The sequence below is a fragment of the Hirundo rustica genome, chromosome 1 (genome assembly GCF_015227805.2).
Source record: "Hirundo rustica isolate bHirRus1 chromosome 1, bHirRus1.pri.v3, whole genome shotgun sequence".
Lineage (NCBI taxonomy): Eukaryota > Metazoa > Chordata > Aves > Passeriformes > Hirundinidae > Hirundo > Hirundo rustica.
The window spans coordinates 83056159-83078294 of record NC_053450.1 but is presented as its reverse complement, the minus strand read 5'-3'; the positions used below and the strand labels follow the sequence as shown (position 1 = coordinate 83078294).

Genomic DNA, 22136 nt, shown 5'->3' with positions numbered 1-22136 from the left:
TCCAGTTGGAACTTCTCTTTTAGTCTGGGACTGTTGTTCCTCATTCATCTACCATGCCCTTACATAGAGGAATTTGCATTCTTGCTAAATTCCCTGTGGATATGGACAGACTGCTGTAAGGAGTTCCCAAAGCCATCTCGTCTGTAGGTTGAACAACCTCTCTCTTGCAGCTTCTGCTCATAGTGCAGACATGCCAGCTCTGACCCTTCTGTTGGCCTTCACTGAACTCACTCCAGTTTACCAATGTCTTGCACTGGGAACAAAAATTGGAGTATTCAAAATCTGATCTAATGAATATCAGATAAAGGTGAGTAATCATTTTCCTTTGTCAGTTGGCTGAAATTTTGTTAACAAAGCCTGGTATGCCAGGACACTGCTGACACATGCCTAGACATAAACATACATTGATGTAGTACCAGACTGTTCTGCTGCACCTCAATGATCTGCAGGTGAACACTGGTTTAAAATAGCATCTTTGTCAGAAAATCTTGGATTTCTTGTGACAAAATATGTCAAACCTACCTTGATGTCTGACGTCAACCCCAATAAATCAGATGGTCTCACACTGGGAAATCAATTGTATAGCACATATTCCAAGTTTATGTTTACTATGCAAGTGTAAAAAGACATTGATGCTTCCCTTTTTTCTTTTGCTAAAGGGTAAGATATACCTAAGAAAACCTTCCCTAAATTAAAAAATACTTTTCCACAGAAATGCCACTTCTTGATGGAAACTGGCTGGGAAACTATTTAAAAGAACAAACCCAGAAAATACAGGATGAGCTCTAATTATCTTAACAGGAGACCTTGCCCCTGATAAGGCACAGGTGCACTGATTACCAAAGATGAGAAACAGCCTTGCCCTCAATGGCTCACCGCTCTGTAATAAAGAGAAGTGTGATAAAAGGGGATAGGGTTGACTGCTGTCTTCCTCTTATGGAATAAGAAGGGTAGCTGGACGTGGGAGGTAAGAAACTTGTACCTCTTCTCTTTCTTTTGTTGAGCATGAAGTGCAGTCTGGAAATGCGAGTGAGAATTTTGCTCCTCTCCTTGAATACAAGGACTTGTTTGGAAATGGAAGGTAAGGAAGTTTCTCCTCTCCCTTCCCTTTCTATTGTTTCTCTTTGTGTGTGTTATAGTATCTCTGTGGTTTAATAGGATCAAAGTAATCTGACTTCTGTATTCTCATAGGTGGTCACAGGCTATATAGCATTTTTCTGATTCAGCCTTCCACCCAGGACATCTACTAGCTCTCAAGGAGGCATAAAGGAAACCTCCCAATCCGATGACTGCTGCAGATGTGTTCAATAAAAGCAGAGCTGTAACTACACAAATTACCTTTGATAAGCTGCAGGGTGCTGCAGAACTGCTGGAATGAATTTCTCCTTGACGCACTTTTCATTCTCTCTGCTGGTTGTGAATGAATACAAATTAAGAAGAAATCCCAGAAAGAGGTTATAGGCCTAGACAAATATCTTACAAGAGAGTTGGGCTGCTCATGCAGGTTATTTTTCACAGTGCAGGAAGTTTTATGAAGAAAGGGATGTTCACCTTAAAAGCCTGAGTAGGGCAGGAATGCGAGGTGATCAGACTATCAATTTCATTACAAGTCTTGCAGTAATTGTTATTTTAATTCAAGTCCTAGCTCTTGGAGACAGGTTAATGTTGGAGAAATTCCATTTTCTTTTAGAAAGCATGTTTCTAGTCTGGTATTTGCCAGGCAGTATTTGGAATTATAACCTGTGTCCCAGCCTGCTAGCTGGGCTCAAATGCAATGAAAGCTAATTTGAATGTACAATGTGTTTTCATTGTTTGAGACAAAACACCTCTTGAGTAGAAAGCCAAACAAAGGCACATTGGGGCTGGGCCCCAGACTTTCAAATGTGACATTGTTCATTACGGATGTTTAAATTCAAAACCTGAATCGTGCTGAGATTGAGAACAGCAGATGGAAGAGGCTGCTGTGGGAAGGAGGATGTGCTAGGGGTGCAAAATAACTGTTGTGACCAGGAGGAACGGAACAGTCCTAGCAAACTTGATCAGCTAGGTGTATATCCAGGACAGAGCAAAAGCACACTTTTTGCTAGGGAGTGAAAAGCTATCAGAGAAAAATGCTCTGTTGTCTTACTGCAGATTCCAGTTTCTTGCAGAGACTGATTTACTCAGTCTTTTGGCACCAAAATGCCATCAAACAGTGCATTCAAGACTGTACAAAATTAACTAGGCCCTGATTTCAGTCCATAGACAAGCTGTATTCTCCCCAGACCTCTGTATCTGGCTCAGGCAAGTTATTTCACCACTGGCACTCCCAATTCAGAAGAGTTTTAAGGGACCCACCTCATTCTCCTTCTCTGGTAATGGCACAGGGAGTTATATCTTGGCTTTGTGGAAGTAGGATTTCACCATTCTTCCACACTTACAGGTTTATTTCTACTAGTACCTACTTTGTAGAGTCTCTCCTGCAGAGACCTAGGAAATAAGACTGAGAGTTTACCTACATAAGAGAAATATACTGCCTTAGTTTGTTTGTGTTTTTTTTTTTCCCTCTCTTATGAATTTGCTACGCCAATTTCAAAATGCCATAAAAAGAGCCAACATGAAAGAAATTCAAAACCCTTAGTGGAGTGTTGCATTTAAAAAGAACAAGATTTTGGCTTCAGGCCAATCATGCTGAGAACAAATGAAAAAAAATTCTCCTAAAATATTTAATATTACACGGTGGATTATACTGGATTACAAATAATAAAACATGTCTGTTTATTTTTAAAAAGGCATTCATGTCAAGTGCAGTTCTGTAGCTTTCATGTTTGTTTTTTTACTACTCAATAATATTTTAGTAAAAGCCTCTTACTGGCCAGAAAAAATATTTTATTACTCATTGGATTTTGCCTTTTTCTTATGCCTACTCAAATTCATAGGGTTTCTCACATGGACTTCAAGATGAGTAGGCTGGAATCCATTTCCAATTAGCAAGTTGTACTTTCTTCCTTCCCTGCCTCATGAAACCTGTCACAAACCCATGGAAGATGGTCATGGAGTGACATAGTTTGTTGGATAGAAACATTGGTTAAAACATGCTGGTTTTACAGAGTATCTGCCCTGGCATTAGATAATTTTATGCCTTTTTTTCTCCCAAATGTGGCTGATAACTGTCTCCACTTATGCAGTTGGCAGAGTTTTAGGAACAAGCTTTATTAATTTGTCCGCTTTTAAAAGGATGAGTACATCAGGAAGAATGGGATAAAGGAATGGAGTAAGAGTGGCTATCATGTGGGATTTTTAATGGATTAGTGACATTTGAGGAAAAAAGCGAGTTCCTCAAAGCTCAAAAGCAACTTTCAGATTATGGAAGTAATATTTGTCCAACCATTGAAATAAAACAGCCAATGTAATCAGTATTCCTGGACAGAGAATTTGGACCCTGAGGTTCAGTATTTAGAGCCTTTGAACCTCTTCTCAGCTGACCCTGGTGGTGCCAGAATTCCCCAGGCACTTGTACTTCTGTCATCAAAGCCTTCCAGGTGCATGCACTTCTGCTACTGAGAAAGGGCAAAATTATGCAAATCTGATGCAGGCAGGCAACGTGGTAGCTAACACTTGGCACAATTCATAAGTTAGACCCTCATTTTCCTCTTTCCCCTCAGGAGCCTCAGCTGGGACATCAAACTGAGTCTACCAAATTGGAACGGCATGCAAGGCCATTTCTCACCTCCAGCCACTGTAATCTGGTGGGGCTCTTGGAGCAAAATCCTTTCCAACTGGGTTATGCTAAAGCCAAGTACCACACTCTAATATTTATAGCACCCAGGCTGCCCATCTGACTGCAGAACTGCCACATCTGAGACCCTTCTCCAGCATTTCTTTGGCATGGTAGCAAAGGGAAAGTTTTGGCTCAAGTTCTGTCTCCTGTCTGATTTCCTTTTCCCTGCTCCTGACAAAATGGATGGAGCATAAAGAGCACTGCAGCTCTACCTTACACAACTGAATGAGCTCACATGGAGGAGCAAAGTCTTGTCCACATGTTCTCTCTCAGCTGCAGCTGTGTTGGCTGTGTTTTTGTCACTGAATACTCATCTGTACACCCTGCCAGGAGAGAAGGTTGTTAAGCTGCACAATGCCTTAACCAATCTTAGTTGAAATGAACTCAGTGTAGCTTGCAGATCTCAAAGCAAACCTATACAGTTGACACAAAGGAGGTGGGGAGGGCTCCCAGGAAGGGGTCTGTGTGAACAGTTCTTGGAAGGTGGCCTGCAGATGGAGGAATAAGAAGGTCTCCATCAGCACATCATAGCCAGAAGAGGATATAGGAACAAGACTTCAACCACATCCAAAAATGGAGGCTGATGCAGCTTCTGAGGAGAATTGATGAAGGCACTGAATTGCGCCTGAACTCCTGTGCTTACTTGTATTTCCTGGCCTAGTCTGAAAGATGTCAATTTAGCTATTAAGGTCTAATAACAAAATGGAAAGCTTAATTATAAATGATGAAATGTTGTATTAGAGGTTAACCAAACAGTCTGATAAACAATTCTGTTGTTGCATTTCATCTCCCTGTTAATAAATTACTGGTTTGTCAGTTGTCTGCTTCCATCCTTCCCTACTTTCTTTCTGTGTTTTTTGTAATGCACTGGTTGTATTTTACCTGTCTTTTCTTTGAAGATAACAAAGTATAAGTAAGACTTAGCTACATAGCTTTAGCAAAAATATCTCCTGTTATGTTGTTGCTAAAACCACATCTCCTGCTTCAGTCATGCAGAAATGGATGAAATGGGAATCAGACTTAGGGGATTTAATTGCTGTGCCAAAAACCAGGGAGAGCCCTGGGGAATCAGCACCATCTTTTAGTCTTCTGACGTTGACACCTGGGAAATTTGAGATGAATGTATCAGACAGAACAGAGCTTGTGCATCATCTCCATAAAAATTCCCACTGTTTCCAGTTTCACTGAACACTGTATGCTTAGGCACTTCTGCCAGAGTTTAAAAGCACTTTATAGGCACTGAGAAGAGCCTTGCAACACATCTTTATGTTAAGTGCTATCTTTATTTAAAGGATTGAAGGAGGAAGCAGAAGAAGGAAGGGAAGCCAAGAGGGAATAGTGCTGAGAGGGACTTATAAAAATACTTGTGCAAGTTAACTTAATGGGAATTAGGCACCCATCTGACTTCAATGCATCCCATGAAGGAAGCTAACTCCTGTGGATGAATTCCCTCAGGGACTTTTACAAGTCTCTTGAAGTAACATTAAATCTTTGTAAATCTCATGCAGAAAAGTATTTAAAGTCTGAGACAATGGTGATTATGGTTGGATGTCTCTACCTTTCACTGTAGTAAATGGGACTTGGCTATACAAGAGGTCAGCCTATGTAACTCTAAGGAGATGATAGTGAGCCTGGGTAATCCAGAAGCCTCCCACACTAGCTGGCCAAGAGTGCTCAGACATGAAAGGCTCCATGTGTTCTGACTGGGTGTTCAACACCAATACTTACTTGGTACTGAGGGTGGCCCTGGGTGGCTCGCAAAAGACTAAGTCACCTCGGGGTGATTTGCATGTGCCACTCTGTAATGGAGCTGGAAGTACCATCTAGCTCATCTTACACCAGCGGTAAAGGTACTGCTGCTTCTTGGTGTAGGTAGGGCGGGGAGGCACTGGGGCAGCAAAGACTACAGTGAAAGAGCCTGCTTCCTCTGAAGTCTTGAGATACCTGGCTGCTCTTTTGTACCTGAGTTCAGCTATGTTCAGTATTTGTGATGCTAAGTTTTTTTTCTTTACCTGGTCTCTATGATTATACATCACTTAGTGGTTTAGTCTCTAAACCATGTCTTTCAAATTGCAGGATATACTTTAAAATTTCATTGTCTCCTCAGAAATCAAACAACATCTCCTTCCCTCCAAGATCTCAGCAAGACAGCTGGCAAATCCCCACTTAACAGGCAAAAATTACAGAAAACACAAAAAGCATATGGACAACAAAAAATAGGGTAGGAATTCAATGTAGCTTATTGCACTCCCTGAGCAAAACTATAAAGCTAGCTTAGTATAGATGAGACCCTGTCAGAGCTTTTGAGACCTCTTCATACATTTTACAGTGTGCTGCAAAACTAGCAGGCTTGGCCCCAGTGCTTCTCTGATCATGAAGCCAAGAGAAAAGCAATAGCAGAAATGAGAGCTGTGTCTGCTGATACAGTGAATGCTGTAGAACCTGCTGGAGCATTGCTGCTGCATGTACGAGTGTGTCTGTTTGCTCAGGTGTGAATATATGTATTACCTCCCTTTGTTTACATGAAGGCTTTGGTTTCCTGTGTTTATACAAGCTTGTTCTAAAGGCTGGCACATCTCATTTTTGAAGCTGTGAATCCTGCAAATTCCATCCAAGCACACTGCCAGCAATCCACAGCTGTACACAGCAAGAGCAACTGAATAAACCAAGTGTGACTGGAAGGAAAGCAAAGCTGCTTTGCTCTTGTGTGAGATTTCTCTTTAGTTCTGTGAAAGACCCAATTTAGCAGAGCACTTTACTTTCAAACTGTATGCTTTTACTGAAGGCTGCTAGAGGACCTTAAAGATAAAGATGTACCTGAATGCTTTGCTGAATCAGGGCCTAAAAAGGAGAGCATAACAGAGAAAATGTTGATCATTATCTAAGAAATGATGGGCTGGCATCATGCTGGTAGAAGTACTTTTTCAGTGCACATAAAAACAGTAGGGATTACAGGTGAGGAATGGATTTCTGCATCTTATCTCTCACTCATTGAAACAAATGGTTTTATGTTTCCAGCAAGTTTATTTAACTTATTCTTTCCAAACAGGCATTTTGTTTTTGAGCCAGGAAGGAACAAAGGTGAATGAACTCTTCTGATTGTCCTGCAAGTTCAGAGCAGCCTTAGTTTTTTTTCAGTGACACATTTTGTTTTACATGGTGGCAAGCCAGGAGCAGGATGACTGTTTATCCTCTGTGCTGGAGAGCAGCACACCATTTGCTAAGTACAGTAGCATTTCTGAAGGCTATGAAAAGCAAACAATGTTCTGGGAACATAAATGTCTTCCCTGGTTAACAATTTCACTTACAGAGGAAGAGAAGGAAGAGGAGAATTTGAATTTGAATGTGCCCCCCTCCACACACATGCTTATACACCTCCTGCCAAAAGATGCATCTGGTTCTATAAAAATCCCAGATCCACTTGCATGAATGCAATCTGAAGTCATAGGTTTGCATAAGAACCAAATCCTCAGCCAGAGGGCTGTGAGATATCTGTCAGCTCATCAGCTGGATACATACAGAGAGAGATATTTAGAGCTGATGTTGCTGCTTGGAAGACAGGGGCTTGGTTATCTTTTTACTTCTGTGCACCGTGCCCTACCTTGCCTATTTCATAATGCTTCTACTCACTTTTCCATCCCCTTGTTTGAGCTAAGGGCAACTTCAAAGCAAGTGGCTGATGTTTGCGTGCCCTGACCCTTGGGCACCCTTGCAGTGAGGCATTGTGGTATGGAGGTGCTGCCTTGTGAGATGGGGAAGAAGGAGAGTACAACAAATGTCTGGGAGAGAGGTAGTCAGCAAAGCTGATGGGAGTGCATTGAGCCCATTGTTTCTACAGGGAGGCAGCTTGGGTAAGGTTTGCTTTTATGAAGGAAGCGACTGCAGCACAAAAAGCACCATATGAAATAGTATCAGACAAGATTCACAAGAACCTCCTACCCTTGTCTCAAGTGATCTATGCTTTGCTTTCAATTCTGCTTCAAACAAGCTACAGGCTTTGAAGAATGATTCAGCTAAAACAATGCAGGTTAAGCAGAGGCTTTCAGAAATACTGCATCATTGACCACACCATCCCACAAATAACCAGCTTTGTAACAGAGAGCAAAAAACCTCAATGACTCTCTACCCTTTTAAAAAGGAAAATATATGCTTTTGGTCCCATAGTCTCTACATGCTAGCTACAGGTCTCTACAAACTATCAGGTTGTTACTCCGGGGAGACACTACAATGCCTGTTATGCTGGTGTCACAAGAACCTCTTTCTGGGTTCAGGTGCTGGCCAGCAAACTTGAAATTGCATCCCACTGTGATGTTCTCTTCCCTATTCCACTAAAACAAATGAGCTGGTTGTTCACTCTCTCAAAGTGTGGTGTGTGGCGGTGATCTTGGAAACGGGTCTGTGAGGCGAGCTCTCCCATTCCTTCTCTGAAGTGCTCTAGCAGATGAAAAACAGTGGGATGGAGAAAGAGGGGTTGCTGAGCAGTTAATGGCACCAGAATGGAGAAATTGCATGTTGAGACGAACATTGCCAAAGTTTGTGACCTTGCCTAGTGCATGTGGTGCTGATTATACCAAAGGCTGAAGCAGATGTGAGGGAAAATTGAATTTCATTTCCTCCCAGCTATCCCAGGCCCTCTTTGGTTAAGTGGAGGATTATGGTGCTTTAGGAAAATAACGTATTCCTACAGCCTCTGTGTGGCTGTAATAATGATGGATGTTTTCCCCCAACCCAACTAACTGTGATAGATGCAGCTGGCTGCAACCTATGACGAACACTAAGGTTAATTGGAAGCAAGGGCACAGCAGTCTCTAAGTAGCATTATTCTGTGGTATATTCACATGCTGTCATTAATTTTCCTATTTGTTTGACTTTACAAAAACACACAACAACAAAAGCTGAAAAGAACAGAAATAAGAGCTCTATTATACCTCTTACCAAGGTAGTACTGAGGAAGAGGAGGAGCTGAATTAACCAAGTGCTTGCTGACATTATGCTTCTGTACAGCCTAACGCCTCCAGGTAATGGGAGAGCACACTGTGCAGTGGCATTTGCTACATCTGTGCTCTGCTGTCTCTTCTACCTGGTTTGTTAAAAGATTGATTATCATAACACTTCGAGCCCATGGCTATTTTATTATAGCAGAGTTCAACCTGAGTCAGAATTTGAACTCCTGAAGCACTGAAAAAAATACATGGAATGTAGGACTAGTGCTGTTGTGCAGTGTGAGAATGGGCACATGGCAGATGGAGTCTGGTGTCTCTTCTCTGAAGGTGGCTAGCATCTGGTGGATGATCTGCTTTTAGAGGAATGGTCAAAGATCCCAGCAACAGGCTGTTATGGGGATAATCTGCTTTCCGCATAGGGAGCCTCATCTGGTAGAGTTACAGGCTTCTTTTAGCTCCAAAAATCTGAGGTATTATGGACTTTCAAAAGTAGTTACAGGGATCCTGAGGAATTCTCATTCCCAGTTTACTGTTTTTCTACACACACACACCTTTTAGGACACTAGCAAAGTTGGGTTTAGCAGGATTATGTGTAGCAGCGGTTCCTGCAGTACATATTCCTGTTAGATGAAAAAAACCCCACATTTCCTATACTCCAAATTTATACATTTCGGGATGGGGTCATAAAGCTTAGAGCAGTGGAAGGTTCTGCAAAGCAGCTGTAAGAGTAGAACACAGCAGGAATTTCAACAGCAATGTGAATGAGAACCAATGAAACACAGATACCTGACAAACCATGCTTGTCTCTGCTGATCCCTTAGAGGTGCACAAACACGCGAAACAAGCCGAGCCCATGCATGTGAAACTATATGCACTTGTCAGAACACTCCAAACAAAACCCTGCTGCACTACTCACTCCCTGTCCAGCAAACCAAGCAGTAAAAGGCCTTTTGCTTTATTATGAAAGTCAACAAAACAACAAAACAGAAATTATCCATATTTTTATATAAAACTGATTTTTACAAGGTTTTGTTTGAGGGAATCGTGACAGTATATGGGTATATTAGTATGTGTATAAGGAGGGCTTTCAGTGTAAAATATATTCAGGGATATACGAGATTACAGGGAAAATTAGGTCCCACTGATCCACCTCAAGTGAGACCATAACTTCCAGTAATTTTGCACGATTTCAGGGGGGAAAAAAAATCCTGTCATATGTAAACCCTATTGCCCAATTAACTTCATGAAAATGGCCAAATTATGATGTTTGGCCCTCAAAAATAAATACGCACACCAAGAAAAAAACCACAAGTATCTCTGCACTGCCTACAAGTAACTCTGTATGTGTTCTTTTTCACGCTTGCTCCCTTACAACATATTGCAAGCACATGAGGGAGAGAAGGAAATGGAAGCGGGGGCAGGATTCCTGCATGTTACAGATACTGCTAACAGGGTTTTTTTTCAGTCTTAAGACCTTCTGGTTGCTGTATTTCATATAGTAGAGAATTTCAAGATCCTTCCCTTGTTATCACTGGTTCTAACAGCTATGTGTGCCCTGATCAGACTATTTTCTTGGGCATATTCTTATTAGTGCTCTTAGACATGTCTTTCCATTTGCCTGTTTTGGCTCCACTGCAACACAAAGCTGTAGGCATACTGCTAAAGGAGGACATAAACTTTTCCAGACTTTTGCAAACAGCTAGACTTCTGAAGAAGATAAATTGTTATTGCTTTTGCACTGCTCCTTTCTTATGAAAAATGAAAAAAACACTGCCACTGTGTCAGTATTGCATAGAAGTTTATTGGGTGAGCAATAACATGTCATTGTCAATCGAACTAATAAGCAACAGAAAAGCTGGCAAGTAAAATTCAAGCTCCTGAAAATAATTTCTGAATCCATTTCACATTCACATATTTAATTATTCATTAAAAGAAACCAGAATGACTGAAAGGATCACAGTCTTTCTCAGTGGGCCCAAAAAATTAATCGGATATCGGATATTAACTATGCCTGGGTTTTTTTTGGTTTTTGTTTGTTTGTTTGTTTTTTAAGTGGAAATGTAGCAAGAAAGTAGGAAAAACACAGGTACAGTTTGGGGGAATGCGCTAATAAGTCATTATTGTCATGTCAAAGACTTTAGAACAATGTATTTCCTGTATTTCAGAAGTGGGTATCTTGACAGGGATGTAAGACTTGGGCAGTACATCACCATGGTGAGGAAAATCTTGGTTTTGGCCAGTATCAAGCCAACCTATTTTATCAGGCATTTTTCAGCTGACCAGTACGATGTTACATGATTCAGCAGAAACCACGCCATACAAACGTCCAACATGGTTGCAAAGCACTCTGGCTTTATAAAAGGAGTCCCACAAATATTTTTGTCGTTGCCTCAGACTTCTAGAAAAGATTACAAAGTTATCACTGCACAAAAGCAGCATAGGGGACCTGACTCATGCCAAGTTGTGGCTTAAGAGCAGCTTGGGAAGCAAAGGTAAGGTTAAAGGTGGCTTTATTACATCCTTATGTACTACTAGTTCTCTGTCAGTTTCTGCCAGGCCATACCCTTGATCGCTTCTTTTCCTTTACTGCAATGTTTCTGCCATTTTTACCCTGTTTCTGCATCTTGTACTTCAGGTCTCACATGGGTTACAGGATGTAGTGAGGGGTGAACTGTACTGTGCGCTCCCACAAACTAGATGTGTATTATGTGGAGACTTGTGCTTACAGAAGAGCTGGACTCGGTGTCCCAAATGATTCCTTCTAGTGCTATGGGAACATAGCACCAGAAAGTACCCTAGATATTCAGCAATATTTAGTGTAGTCTGAGAGCTATTTTAAGTTCTGCCAGCTGCTAAACACGGCAGGGATTCAACAGGGTGATAAAGGACATTTTAGACCAAGTCCTGACTTACACTCCCTGCAGGGAGGTAATACAAAAATTGCTAGGAATGCTCTGCTCAGTCTGAGAATTCACCTATTTTGGGATAAGCCTTCCAGGGCTGAGTGAGGGCAGATTTATATTAGATGAATGGTGCAAATCTACAGTAATTCAAACAGGGTCTGAATATGGAAAGGGAATAACAATAGAAGAATAATTTAAAGATAAGGATTGATATTTCAGACCTAGCTGGCTGGAGGCTGGGCTCTGTTTTGGTATTTGATTTTTCATTCATTAAACTGTTAACCCATTTTCAGTCGCTGTTAATGCAACTCAATTGCATCAGTGCTTTAACATGCTGTTAAAGGAACCATCATATAGAAATGAATAGGCAAAACTGTGTCCATATTACTGCACTTTGACTCTGAACATGGACATAATGTACTGAGCATGATACAGTGCTCCTTCAGTGCTCTCACTGGGGTTAGAAAAAAGTGAAGAAAGGCTGGGATGTTTGAGGGAAAAATCTCTAAGCTCTGAGCTCTATGTGTGATTGAAAAGTGAGGATTTTGTAACAATGCTAGGCAGCTGTAAATTGAAGCTGCGAGAAACAGCAGAGTGTCCAGGTAAAAGTATGCTGCCTTGTTATATGTATTGAAAAAGTAACGCTGGAAAACTTGATGTAGAGTTTGATGGTACCAGCTCTCTTGTGACTACCTGACCTGAGCTTGTTAACTTGCTTATTTTTTTATGCTTGACCAAAAAAAACCCAAAAAACAAACCCACAAAACTAACAAACAAAACCACAAAAAACCCCCCAAACCCACAACAACAACAACAAAAACCAACACCACCAAAAACACAAAACAAAACCCCACATCTTCCATGGCCTGCACATTGCTTATATAAGTGGTGAAGAAGGGCCTAACCCACCCTCTTCACTACTCAAGGTGCACACATGCTGACCCAACACATAGGCTCTGGAGCTCACTCAGGCAAGGGCTGTAGTCAGATGGTGGAGGCATCTCTGGAGACCAGAGTTACATGACCTCATATGGAAAAGACTTTGTCCTCACACTCTAACAGAGAGTTCCACATGGGTGCTGCTGAGCCACAAGCACACTTTCATATACATGTCAGTGGAGAATAGTCTGAGTTTGTCCAGACACCAAACTTAATACTGTGCTCTATCAATTGCAATTGCTGGTAGCAGCGTGGTGACATCCAGCTGGTGTCAAAAACCTTTTAAGCCATTTCCATGGTGCTGTCTTCTCCCATAGCCGAGTGCCTCCCCTGTTCCTGCTCAATGGAATGATGGAGAATTTTCAGCCCCCCACTACCTGCCTGTGCTGTGTTTGCTCAGTCAGCTTGGATGTGACCTTACAATTGCCGTGGCACCCGACATCCCCCGGATCACACCTATCACACCTGTGGGCTTGTGTTATCCAGGACCTCTGGGGCTGGGCTGGAGATGAGGCACAGCCCAAGGGGATGCTCAGGCCTCCAAAGTGTGACTGCACCATGCTCTGGAGTAATTCCCGTTCCTCGCTGCTCTAGGAGAAAACCTTGCAAAACGAGGCACAGCAGAACAATGAAAAGAGAAGGCTGTTTCTTTAACTTAAAAAAAAGAAAAAAAAGAAAAGAAATGAAAAAAAAAAAAAAAAAAAAAAAAAAAAAAAGCGCGGTGCTTCGGTGCACTTTTAGCAACGCATGTTCGCATTTGACGGCAGGGCTGAAATTCCGGTCGAGCCTTCTGGCGCAGCATTCCCAGGCGGGAGGCGCGGGACCCGGCCCCGCTCCCGGCCCGGCCGCGGCCGCCACGCGGGGGCGCTCCAGGCCTGGCAGCGGCCCGGGCCCCGACCGGGCCTCAGGCTCGGCCCGCCGACACTTCCGAAAGAAAATAATTAAATCGGCGCTCTGGTGGGATATCGGCAAATCATTTAAGAGTAAAAGGGAAAGGATAGCCAGTGCTTAAAAAAAAACCCCAAACAAATCAAACAAACTAAACCCCCCTATCTCCTTTACTGATACACATTTTAATCTACGAACAGATAATCCTTACAGTTTCCTAGCAAACTATTTAACTGCGACAAAAAGGGTGGGTTTTTTTAGCATTTTAAACAGCTCAGCTGGAAGCAGGGAAATTAGCATGAAGTGAAATATTTGTGGGAGCTTAATACAGTTAAAAGATTGTTATTTTCCCTGACAAAAGACACTGGGGCCGATTACCCCCTTCTAATTAAGCAGCCTAAAACATAATAGCTGCAGCAAGACATAGTGGCCAAACAGCGATGACCAAACTGCGGAAAGAAGAGAAACTGGCTGTGAACATGAGGTGCATAAATTTCCGATGCAAAACCGTAAAACTACTACAGCGTGGAAAGGCAACTAGAGAAAAGAATGAGAAGGGAAAATTACGCTCAGAACTGACATTACCAAACACCGTTCTCTCCATAACCTACCCGTTAAATGTGAAGCTTTTGTTCATGTAGATGTGCATCATATTGCACCACACAGCTCTGCTACACAAATGCGTAGTGGAATACATTCCTTTCTACTCATCTGCCAAATTCCAAACTTCCGTCATTTTTTGCTGGGATCTCTATACAAAAGAAAGTTAAATATAGTATACTGTAAGAAACATTTCTTTCGTTTTGTCTTTGACTTAAAAAGTGCCTAATCAGGGTATCACCATACTGTAATTATGTGCATTTTTATTACTCTGGATTTTTTAAAATTATTTTTTGTAACATTTAGAGTTTTTGTTCTCCGAACAGTTGACACTGGAGTGGGCAGTTAGTATGTTGTCTGGAATGGGGAAGAGAGTTAAAATTTCTCTGAAATGGATGAGGTAATGTTTACAGACTCATAACCAGGCTGTTGCTGGTGCTGTTATTTGCTCTTCAAGGTTGGGTTAGCAGTGTGACTGCCATGGTGACTCTCTGGAAACCTGGAAATGCAGAACAGCACTTTAGCAATTAAAAAGACTGAAACCTAGTGCTAGCTTACAGTTCTCATAATTAGGAAAAATTAGGAAGTTAGGAAAAAATTTTGGAAGAAATCCTGCAATCCCAGAGGCTGTCTTTATTTTCACATTGATGATTTCTGATGACAATTTTCTCACGCTTTGTAAACTCAGGTAAACTCTTGCTCACAACACAGAGCTTGGCCACAATGGGGAAAAAGTGCATTGCAGCCTCACATGTAGGACCTGACAAAAACCTTAAGACAGTCTGATACTTTTGGGTGCTAAAAAAGCAAGCTCAGAGCGGCTTTCTAAATGACAAGTGTTTTCCTTCGAGCCTAGGATGAATATATACATCAGCAGCTATTTTTCAACTGCTATTTTTTCACAGTTCATCCAACTTTAAATCATTTGTGTTGGAACAATATCTTAAAGAGACATTAAAAGGTGTAGGTTTAAACTACATTATCATGATGATCTTCCTTGAGATCATTGCATGCGATGATTGCATTCAGAGAGTCTCTAAATCTCTGAATGATAAGCAACTGGCTATACATGTAAGGGCTTCAGACTACCTGGGTCTCTAAAATTAACTATGTGCGTTAAGTATCTGCAAGATTGGGTTTGTCTAGGCTGATTTGCGGGCACCAGAGTTAATTCTCATTCAAGCTTTTTTTTTTTTTTTTTTTTGGCACTCGTCCTGTACCATCATAGCTTTAAAGGCCTTGCCAAAAAGTAGACGAAGAAGCAGAGACTTGAATTGCAACGCGGTTGAGGAAAATTCCAAACTCCTGAGATGAGAGAGGTTTGCATTGACCTCGCATGCACACTTCCCAGCCCCGAGGAGCTGGCTGTCACGCATCCCCGCTCTGGTCCCAAGCCGGGGTCTCTGCCTGCCGTCCTGAGGAGCCGTGCTCTTTGTCTGCAGCACCCGCAAGGGCAAGCCCGCGGCGCTGCGCAGCCAAGTGCGCTCTGGAGCGCTCCCCGCCCTCCCCGGCGCTGACAGCAGCCCCGCCGGACCAGCGCCTCATCCATCCTGCCGCTGGGCTGCTGCTCTGGGATCTCTGCCTGGCGCCGGACTCGGCCCTTGCGCAGGTACCAGCCGGCGCCAGGACCTGCAGTGCAGCGCTGAGCCCCTCCACAAAGATGGTCTTATCACCTCGGCATCAAAATCCACACTACCGCTATCAAACACTGCCTGGGAGAGACATCTGCTATTTAAATGTATTCTAGCAGATGAAAGGAATGGAAACATAAAACCCAAACACTTCCCTTTTTTCCTAATGCAATCAGTATTTTTAAGCAGTTTATCTGCTTATTAACAGGAAGGTTTTAAAACATTTTGCTTGAGCTGACATTCTTTAATTATAATATTCAGACTGCTGAATATGCAGTCACACCAGCAGAAGCTCTATTGTGAAAGAACACGCAGATTCAATCTGTTTCTTTCTCTGATTTTTTTCTGACTTGGTCTTATTTTTTCTTTCATCATTATATTTTTGTTTGCTTCTCACATTTCTTTTTAAATGTGTGCGTTTTTTCCTCTTACTCTGTTGTTCCACTTGAAAATACCAGGATTAGCATGCAGATGTTTTTTTGATCAGAGATCTTTTTTTACTAATTTCCATTTTCCACAGACTATTTGGGTAGCTGGGGATTTTTTTGTTTGTTTGCTTTTGACCCTGTTTTTTTTTTGTTTTTTTTTTTCTTTTTAATTTATTACCCTCATCTGAGTGTAAACACCTTCTGTTTGCTATTGTTTTCTTAAATCATCATTTTAGAAAATTAACTTCTAGTTAAATAGATCATGAGCTATGCTAGCTGTGTCAATAATCTAATAACTTCCATGTTCTTAGTACTTTGATAACCATGAAAGCTTAGGTCAAGTAGATACTGGTTTAGGAAGGTTAAAAAAAAAAACAAACCAGAAATAAAAAGGGTAAGGTTTCAGCATGTATGTTACTTGGGGAAAAAAATTGTGCTATTAACACCTTTAAAAATGGCTTTTAGAATTCACGTAAATTATAGGATTTACCTAACACAGATCAATGAGAAAAGTATTCATACTCTTTGCAAATAAGAAAGGACCAACTTCCTATTTTTTATTTAATTAAAAGGAATAATGACCTCTTTAAATGAACTCCAGTTGGAAATTTGGCTAGGTTGTTATCTGCAGGCTATCATTCACAGGAGTTAAATTACACTTAATTTTTAGAAAGCTGAGAGGAGAAAAAAGACATTCAGCATCTTAGCCCAGGGAAACTGCCATCTAATGCTGCTTTAATCACAAGAAGCAGAAAGAATACAACCCAAGATGTTACCACCCATGAAACTTGCAACATCCACCTTCATTAAATCTGTATTATAAACACTGAGGAGGTTCAGGAATGCCTTATCTCTTGCATTAGAAGGAATGATCAATGGATTTTACTGGGCTGGTATTTCAAGATCAATTTTTAATGTCAAGAAACTAAAGTTGGGGGTGGGTGTTCTTCCATAACTCTCAACATTTCCAGTAACTAAGATATCCCCCGCTGCTCTTTAGTGGCTGTATACTTTTTAAGAACATCTGTGCCTGAAGCATCCATGGACAGTGAACCTCATGTCCACACCATCGCTTACAAGGGAAGGCAAAATTGCCTCCAGTGAAGTGTGCTTGGGCAAGCTCAGAAATGCCATAAACATGTTGTTTGGGAGCATGGCCAAGACAACAGAAACTCCTCTTCATTCCCAAAGTTCATTAAATGCCTAAAACTTTGTAGGGTCCCTCTTACCCAAAAAGACTTTGGTCCCTGGGGGGCCATAGCAATAGCATCACCATGACCTGGCACCTGCAAGGAGCAGCTCCAGGTGAGCTGCACAGAGTCTGGAGTTCAGTTCTGAGAAAGCACAACAGGCACAATTTAGTTACCTCTTAGAAAGTATCAGTCACCACCTCTCCCAAGCAGTGGACTTAATTCCTGGAAAGGGTTATTGGCTGAAGGTAAAAAAAGATTATATTGAAATGTGAATTGTCCCTTGAAGGTTTTTTTATAAGTAAGCAAATGCAAAAGGAAAAAAATAAAATAATAATAATAATAAATATATATATATATATATATATATATATGTTCTTACTTTGTTTCAAGACACCTCATTGAAAATGGGAATTTTTTTGTTTAAAAAAGCTATCTTTTTTCCCACAAGATAAAGCATAAGGTTATCTATTACCTGAAGCCATAATCAGGCTAATGTAACAAATCTCTTTTTTCCCTGCAATCCTATTTCTTTTTGCCCAAGTAATCAATTTTTGGTGACATCACATACTTCAAGGAGAAAACACAGGATGACTCTGCTACAACAGTACAGCAGAGCAGCAAAGAGATTTTTTTTTTTTTTTTTTTGTCTTGCTCTGCAATATGTAACTGCAAATGCTTTAGCTGTTAGTCAGCTTTCTTTAAAGCCGTGGTAATTAAAAATGTTTTCTCAACTTTTTTCCGTGTCCTATCACAAATAGACAAAGGCAGAAGTTCCTGTGGCCCTGCAGCCCCTTTGCACTATAAAAGCTGAAGAAAAGGCAATGCAGGCAAGGTACAAACCTCTCCCAAGTGGGTGTTAGTGGGCAAATGTGGATGTGTGCCATCTCACGGGAGAGACCTGGGTGCATGAGGTTATGGAGGGATTACCCTAAAGATGCTGCCTTCTATCTTGTAATCTCGCAATTTTCTTTCCCAGCACAGCAGTTTATTTCAAGAAGAGCACAGTTTAACATCTCTTTGAACATACCATTACTACTGAATGTATTGTAATTAGTTCCTGCTTGTGAAGCAGTTGGACACAGAGGCACATGCAAGTGTTAAGTGATTATCATCCACTCTTACTTAATACATTTCTGTATTATTTAGCTACTTGTGACCAAGGCATCCCCGTGTCTTTGGCCAGGCTGCACGTGGGTAAACTAGTGAGACCGCAGGAATGGAAAAGTTGAGTCCTGAAATATGCCTTATTCCAGAAAGCTAAGAGATAAGTTTGCTGGTAATGTAATAACAAGGAAGTTATAAATGTTTACAGTTAAGTTTACTGTATTGCCAACCCCAAGTCTCCAAATTAATTGTAAGCTGGCCTGACTTAAAAATAACTTGAGATTGTTCTTTTATATTTTTTCCTTAGGTAGACTTCATGTGTTCAAGGCTTTCTTTACATGCAAGAGCTACAGATTTAACTTTTTTAGTAAAATCCATATACAATAACATCCTTAACTTAAGAGGTCAGAGCTTTAAGGAAATCAATACTAAGAGTAGACAACAAGGAGTGACGTACACAACAGATTTTCAGAAAACACAAATACCACCAAAACCCTAAAATATATTAATTCTAGTCACATAAGCTGACAATTTCCTCAAACTCTGTGAGTCAAAATCTCAACCTTGCAAACTCATAGAAGTCCACTGAAAATGTCACCAGGATCTCCAGTGGAGAGGGAGTACCAATAATTCAGTTTAACTAAGAGTGATTGTAGGTCCTGTCATTTGGCCAGACAATCTAAATGACAGAAAACAGGATCATGTCCTGTTATAAATTTCATTGGGTTTGGCTTTGCTTTTTCCTTGGAAGAATACTGATGTGCTTGTCTGATTAACTGAAACTTAAGGCTGAGTTTTAGACCTGACTTGGATTTAAGGGGAAGAAAAAGATGTCTGTATGGGATGAATAGATACATGCATTCGAGATGCATATACATCAATTTGCATGAGGGCAAAAATCAGTTCAACTTACAATTATACTCCATATAATCTCTCTCTCTTTTTTTTTTTTTTTTTTTTTTTTTTTTTTTTTTTTTTTTTTTTAAGTATGCCTGTGCTTTTGTTAGGGTGCATATCTAAAAAGCTTGCACACTCAGTCTTCAAACTCCAGTGTCCAAGTGTCCAGGTCTGCAAATACCTATTCCAGTGAGTCATCACCAGCTTCATGAAATAATTTTCCATTGTAAATTTTCAAGTGATCTGCTCTGGGGTAAAAAGACCTTAAAAGGCAGTGATAAAATGCACTTTAAGTAAAAAAAAAAAAAAAAAAAAATTAACTCAGCTTGAGATCACTCAGGAAAGGAAAGGCACTGACACTCAAACCTCGAGTTATCCAAATTCTTTCTTTAAAAAGTGGTCTCTAATGGGTGGTTGCAAAAGTGTATCTTTTGTGCTCCTTTCCTGTTCCTCCCCCATCAGTGGAGGTACCACAAGTCAAAGCTCTACAATTTACAAATGTAGCCTAAATGCATCAGGTATATATTTATATACTGCAGGTCTTTCACTGCATGACTAGAATATGAGACAAGTGAATTCCACCCTGAGATTAGAGACTCCCCTGTAGTTCTCTGCAGATATGAGAAAACACAGACTACAGGCTCTTTGAGAAACTCAGGGGCCCAAAAGTAAGGACATTTTCCCATGATAAATCAGCTGCCTTAGAATGTTTTTTTTTTTTTTTCCCCCCCGTTAAATCTCTTTATTGGTACAATCTTTCTGCAGCATAGACATTGTCAGCTCCAGAGGCTGAAGGTTTATTTGTCCACAGAACAGACAATAGACAAGCAGCAGCAATGAGAGTTTATTCAGTCCACCTCACCAAGGAGCGTAGAGATCACTTGGCAGTGCCATCCTCCACACCACTTCTCCTTCTGGCTCATGCACCAGTGCCACTGAAGTTCTCAACAGATGATGCTATTAGTACAACCCACCACTATTTTTTTTTTTTTTTTTTTCTGTATGAAAGGGAATAAAACACTTGTTTTGCTTGCACAGTCCTGTGAAGACCCATTAGGTGGTAGTAATGGTGCTTTTGACTGCTGGCATCTGCTCTAGATGGGGTTTGAGTAGGGGCCTTGAAGGTAGAGGGCTTTCAAATACCTGTTTGCTTGCCAATCCCCTGAAGAATAACAACTACATTGGTATCAACATGCTGAAAGATGCGTGACACCAGCCAGCAAGCCAGGTACTCTCAATGGCAAAGTAATACTTTATTGAAAGAGACAGGCACGTGAGGGCGAGCTGCGAAATAAAGATGCAGAATTTCTCATGAGGCCTTTTAAAACACTCTTAATGAACTACCTTGTCCAGGTAGCATTATTTAAAAACTTTTGGAGAGTATTTTATTCTGTCCAAAAATATTGCTCCCCCATATCAATCCATCATACTGTGGGGGGAAAAAAAAAATTCTAGGAGTCTATCCTTTTCTTTTTGAAAATAGACAGAATTTTAGATAAAATCAGATAGATATTTGTAAAATACAATCATATTCTCTACAAATTCTTACCCTTCTACATTTCTTGTGTTGACATTGTGCATTTTTTTCCAGTGCCGGTGGCCTGAATAGTAATGGTGTAGCACAAGCCAGACAATCACTCACTACTTGTCCCGAGCAGGACTCTGGGTAAAATGCTCATTCCTGTGTCTACCAGAACTGGTGTTATAATTTTAATATTTTAATTGTGTTTGGGGATTTTTTGTCCTGATAGAAGAAAAAAATCCACTAGACAACCAAAATATCCTTTATGGTGAGAGATGGTTCCAGAGGGTTTTCCCTCTTTGTTTGTGGCTTTTAAAGAGATCATTTCTGCAAGGAGCTAAGACTCAGCATCCTATTTTTGGCACAGTGTCCACGCTTCTGACTTTGCATGGGAAGGGTTAGAGCTGAGAAAGCAAAGCTGAGTATTTATATCACATAGGTATGTGAGCTGTGCCTAGAGCCAAGCAGTACAGAAGACTTGCAGTGTATAGGTAACACACCCCGTTCTGCGCAGTGGACAACAACCAGAAGGCTGCCTCTGTGAAAACGCATTCCGTCTTTTTGGCATCCTTTCAGGCAGGCAGAAACAATGCATAGCCCAAATGCTCCAAAGCATCCTCTGCTTTGCTGTCGCAGAGGGCATTCATTATCTGGTAGAGGCAATGACAGTTCCTTAAAGCTACTAGAGTTAGACATGGATTTACTCCAAATTAAGGACTTGGCCGAGTTTTTTTTTTTTTATATTTTTTTTATTATTTTTTTTTTTTTTATCTTTTTCTTTTTTTTTTTTTTTTTTAAATGCATTAGCAGATGGCAAATATGCACTGAGCACAGAAAAACTACTCTGTTTTGAGGGCAATGGTTACTTGCAATGCTAATTTGGGGCTTTATGCTTATGCAAGCTAACCTGGAGGGACACATTTCAGAGCTAGGTTGAAGCTGCAGAAAGACTCAAGTGCAGAATACCAGTAACCCATTTAAAGCTGGGTGTAGGAATGCAGGGTTGGGTGTCTGCTCCTTCTGAAGAGACTCAGAAAATAAAGCAGGAGCAGATGTTAAGAGATCACAACTTTATATATTTCCCTCATGCAGTTATGTCAAGATGAGACCATTTGCGAAACTTTCAAAACAGGAAGGTACTTGGCTTTATGTTTGGAGTCAGGCTAGCTGACACTCCACTGGAAGCTGATATCCACGTGTTCTGCTGGAAAGGATGTCCACATGAGAACACTTTATAGCACCGTTGTGTGGTGGAAATCAACTGGTAATGAGCATCGAAAAGCAGATGTTGAAAGATGTTTGCAAAGCAGGTGCTGACAGACTGTTTT

General features: G+C 40.9%; 1 protein-coding gene and 1 long non-coding RNA gene across 2 annotated transcripts in view; one reads left to right on the top strand and one right to left on the bottom strand.

Moving 5' to 3' along the window:
* The window catches only part of CDH6 (cadherin 6), a 111624-nt gene that overhangs the window by 75529 nt on the left and 13959 nt on the right, over positions 1-22136 (bottom strand). The gene's annotated exons all lie outside the window — the stretch shown is intronic.
* Positions 898-4588, top strand: LOC120751261 (uncharacterized). Its single transcript, XR_005700341.2, has 2 exons — positions 898-1081; positions 3645-4588. It is a non-coding gene; the product is annotated as an uncharacterized LOC120751261 (long non-coding RNA).